Below are 5,298 nucleotides of genomic sequence, written 5' to 3' on the forward strand. Positions count from 1 at the left end.
TTATGTTTCGCTTTTCCATTGATTTAACTGATTACAATTTCTTTTCAGTTTTTAAATTGCTATCCATTAGTAGGTTTTTATAATATAAGCTTTTGCATTGTTTTTGCTGTTAATCAATTCTAAAAATGAACAACACCAAATTCTAAAAATTGAAAAAAAAAATCAACTTAAATATCACTCCTCTAAGATCAAATTCTCAACATATTCATTTCCAGGAAAGCTTATTAGAATTTGATTTCAAAAGATCAAATTCCAACATCATTTTTTAAATTTTATATTAAACTGGGCAAAAAAGTGAGTGAGAGTTGTTTCAAGTTATGAATTCGGCTTCTAGTGACTAGTAAATATATCTATCTTAAGAATTAAAATAGAAATATTTGAGTAATTTATTTTTAAATGAGTTTTTTGTAGGAGAAAATTATTAAAATTGAGTCCACATCATCCCTGTATTATGTTACTCTACGTCAATGTTGGCATGCTACCAAAAGGAATTTAAAATATTTTTACATGCTCAGCAAAATATTTTATATAATTTACTATTTATTATACTATTTTTTTTTTGTGTTTTTCCAATTCTCTTCTTTTATATTTTAAAATTTTTGCCGTGTTTTTGGTGACAATTTTGTTTTTTCCCCTGGAATGTATGCACCAAGAGGGAATTAAATAAAATAAAAAAAAGGTTATGCCATAGCAGTTATACTGGGTGGCAAAAAAGAAAAACCAAGAGAAAGTAGTATGAACAACAAGAACGGAAAATTATTTGAAAATGATGATTCAATTTAAAAATAACGACTTTGACTTTTGAAAGCACCCTTATATGATCGATTGAAGACATGAACCAAAAACCAAAGCATTTTGCGAGTTTCGTTATTATGGCTCAAAAACAAGCACCTTCTTCTGCTTCTTTTATGTCAAAATACAGTTATGATGTTTTTCTTAGTTTTCGTGGTGCAGATACACGTTTTGGTTTCACTGGTAATCTTTACAGTGCTTTGAGTCAAAGAGGAATCTTTACCTTCATCGACGACGAAGCTCTCAGAAAGGGAGAAGAGATCACACCTTCTCTTCGCAAGGCAATCCAAGAATCCATGATATCCATCATCGTTTTCTCCAAAAACTATGCTTTCTCAGCATTTTGTTTGGACGAACTTCTCCATATCATTGAGTGCCACAAAAATCAGAACATGTGGATTTTGCCAGTGTTTTATGACGTAGAGCCATCACAAGTGCGACATCAAACAGGGAGTTACCAAGAAGCATTTGCAAAGCATGGTGAAAGATTCAAACATGACATTCAGAAGCTTCAACAATGGAGTCTGGCTTTGCGTCATGCTGCCGATTTGGCTGGTTTTCCTTTCAAAACTGGTAAGTCATCTCTGTTACAAATTATCAGTATATAGCAATAGCTCTCTGATTTGCAAAATGAATGTGACAGTGGTTTGATTGCTCTTGTATGAATTGCAGTAAAGAGTATGAGTCTGAGATAGTGAAAAAGATCACAGAAGAGATCTCCACTAAGCTTAATCGACCTCCCTTGCATATTGCTGATTATCCTGTTGGTTTGAAAGTTCGGATGCAACAGATACAAGAACTAATGGGTGGTGAGTTTGATAAGAAAGTGACTATGCTTGGGATTCATGGAATGGGAGGAATAGGAAAATCAACTCTTTCACGTGCGATGTACAACTTGATGGCACATCAATTTGAAGCTTCGCACTTTCTTGCTAATGTAAGGGAAAAATCAGATAAGGATGGTCTGGTGCATATCCAAGAGACAATGCTGTCTGAGTTGGTGGGGGAAAGAAATATCAAGTTAGGAGATGTGCATCGTGGAATTCCAATACTACAACACAGACTTTGTGGGAAAAAGGTCCTCCTTGTGCTTGATGATATTAGCAAAAAAGAACAATTGCATGCAACTGCTGGAGGACTTGATTGGTTTGGCCCTGGTAGCATCATCATCATAACAACAAGGGATAAGCATTTGTTAGATGTTCATGGAGTTCAAAAACAGTACATGGTTGGTGGAATTAACTTTATGGAAGCCCTTGAATTGTTTAAGTGGAATGCTTTCAAAAGCAAAGAAGTTGATCCATGTTACAAGGAAGTCACAGAGCGTGCAATGTATTATGCCAATGGCCTTCCATTGGCTTTGGAAACGATAGGCTCGAACTTGTTTGGCAAAACCTTGGATGAATGGGAATCTGCGTTAGAAACTTATGAGAGAATTCCAAATAGAGATGTTCAGGAAGTTCTTAAAGTTAGCTATGATAGTTTGGATGCTTATGAGAAAGAAATATTCCTTGACATAGCTTGCTTCTTTAGAAGATGCTCTCTTGGATACGTTACAGATAAGCTTGAAGCAAGAGGATTTCCTCCAAAATTTGGTCTGAGAGTGCTAGAAGAAAAATCTCTCATTAAAATTCGGGAATGTCCACATGAAACTGTGACAATGCATGACATGATTCGGTGTATGGGAAAAGAAATAGTTAGACAACAAAACCTCTGCCTCACAAACGGAATAGGATGTGGTTTTACGAGGACGTTGTTTGTGTGTTGGAGAAAAACATGGTAAGAGTCCTATTCCTTTCCGTTTCTTGTATTACATCATGAGTTGAATCTGTACACATTTCATGATTCTTAACTCTCGATAGTAAGAGCCAACAAAGCATTTACATTTTGTGAATTCTAAATTTTATGGCTCCTTTTCTGCTTTTGGCCTGAAAGGAAAATGATAAAATTGAAGCGGTGATGTTGGAGATGCCAGAACACCAAGAAGAAATGCAATGCACTCCAAAGTTTGGAAAAATGAAAAGCTTACGGATGCTTATTATAGAAAAGAAGGTTAGCTTTCTTGGAAGCCCTGCTACTCTGCCAAACAGTTTGAGAGTGCTGGAATGGCGTGGATATCCTGCAACTTCTTTACCGAGCAATTTTCATTTCAAGAATCTTGTCATACTCAACTTGTCACACAGTTACTTTGGATGGTACAAACCACTACAGGCATGTACAATTTTATTCGTCATCTAAAATTAATTTTAGGTTTTGGATTAACACTTGATTCTTCAAAAAAACCAAACTAATAACCGTAGACTTGTTATTTTGCAGAATTCAAAGGTTTTGAGACACTTGATTCTCATAGGTTGTAAGAATATTAGACGAATACCTGACATCTCTGGTTTCCCCAATTTGACAAAACTTTGTGTTCGTGAATGCACAAATCTGTTTGAGATTCATGATTCAGTTGGATCTTTACTTCATCTTAAAGAGTTTTGTGCTGAAGGATGTACCAAGCTCACAATTGGTCCAAGTCGCATAAAGTTGATATCTTTGGAGCATCTGTGCTTTCGGGGCTGCAGCAGTCTTGTCATGTTTCCAGAAGTATTGGCTCCAATGCACAAACTAAAGTACGTTGACTTGGGAGGAACTGGCATAAGAAATCTGCCACCATCAATGCAAAATCTTAAGGGTATTAAAGTATTGTCCATGGGGAAAGGCCAAATGCTTGAAATTAATGAATCGTCCAATTTCTTTCAAAACCTGCCAATGTTCTTTCCTAATTTAGAAACATTATATTTACAAAACTTAGACATTACAATCCTTCCTGCCAGCATTGAAGAATGTCACTCTTTGAAATTTCTGCACGTCACCAACTGCAAGAAGCTTCAAGAAATTAGAGGACTTCCATTGAATATTAATCAGTTCTACGCAGCAAACTGTTCTGTTAAAGCCAACTCTTTGATATTAAAACTCAGGCAGGTGGGTGTGTCTATCTTCTTTGAGTGATTCCATTAACTAGCTATGACTTTCTTTTTCCAAACTCACGATGCATATAACATGACCCGTTTCACAGGCCATTGATTGTGGTGCAATGGGAATCTGTGTTCTTCCAGGTCGGAAAATCCCAGAATTGTTTGACCACTCTAGCAGGGGAAACTCTGTAAGTTTTTGGTTTCGTAAAGAATTGCCCACTCTGGCTGTGTGTGCTATTATTGGAGTCTGGGATAATGTCAAGCCTCCTTTCGTTGCCTTCTTTAGGTTCGTTGTTGGAGTAGAAAAGAATATTTATAAGTGTGTTTGTTGTTTCCGTTGTCGTAATATACGTTGGACAACTGAGGATAGTCACATAATTATACTCAACTCTCGAAATGATTTTCAACATACGTTGAATACGGATATTCAGACAGTGCTTCTGACGAATGAGTGGATTCCTGGGAAAATACTGTTGACGATACGTCCAAAAAGTGATTTAGGTAAGTCGGGAGAAATCAGAAGGACAGGAGTTTTATGTAAATCGAACACTTAGTAGCATGGAGGATGTTCGATTCGAAGATCCTTATGATCTCAATAAAGCAAGCACTATGGAAAATAAACTTGTGTTGCTTGGTGAGGCATCTGATACACAACAACAAGCACAATCCTCTGCTTTATTCAACCTCACAACCTCATTAGAATCTCTTATTGGTGAACAACCTTTGAATTATGAGTACAACAATTCATATTCAAAAGAATCGGCATCCACTGTTGACTCCAATAACCAAGGTAAAATGTACTTTGTCCTTCCTTTCTTACTCTTTGATCAAATTACTTCTGCTTCTATTGATATTATCCTTTGGTTCTGAAGGAGTACTTGTAGATGATCAACCAATATTAGCTCCAAGTTCTGCAGAGACGCAAAATGCTGAGGCCAAAAGAGAAATGGCACAACTGATATCGGAAGTTTCAAGTGAGTTCACAGCTCAAGTAAGTATGAAAATTGAGTCAACAGCATCCCAATCACCTAAAGTTGATGAAGTAGAAGCAGGTTTGGAAACTCAGAATCAGTTCAGAAATACTATGGTTTTGGAAAACCAGATACACCAAAGGCTGACCAGGATTAAGAAAATGAAAGAAGAATTAGGAGAGAAATTCAGTGCTATTAAAGCCGACATCTCTGCCATTGAAGCTAACAACTCTTCCATTAAAGCTAACATCTCAGACATTAAAGCTATATTTTTGCAGATTGATCAGAGGTACAACAATTGAAATAGAATTTCTATGTAGCATGTGATGGATGAAAATAATATTTTTCCAATTTTTCAGAATCTAAAATTTTAAGGTTTGATGTGAGTTTTGGATGTATCTAAGTATAATAAAGATGTTATTTTGACAATATGGAATATCGAAATGCTTATGGTACAGGTATGATGATGATACACTTGATTCAGTAGTTTTTTTGTTTTCAACCCGTTCTCAAATTTTATTTGGAAAGTTTCAGTGTGTTGAAAAATTGAAAGGTGGTTAATGTTCGGTAAAACT

General features: G+C 35.9%; 1 pseudogene; it reads left to right on the forward strand.

Moving 5' to 3' along the window:
- The first annotated feature begins 872 nt into the window (after positions 1-872).
- Positions 873-5,030, forward strand: LOC148199750 (disease resistance protein Roq1-like; annotated as a pseudogene).
- The last annotated feature ends 268 nt before the right edge of the window (positions 5,031-5,298 follow it).

Source organism: Vigna umbellata, chromosome 4, assembly GCF_029865625.1.
Source record: "Vigna umbellata cultivar VRB3 chromosome 4, Vumbellata_1.0, whole genome shotgun sequence".
Taxonomy (NCBI): Eukaryota; Viridiplantae; Streptophyta; class Magnoliopsida; order Fabales; family Fabaceae; genus Vigna; species Vigna umbellata.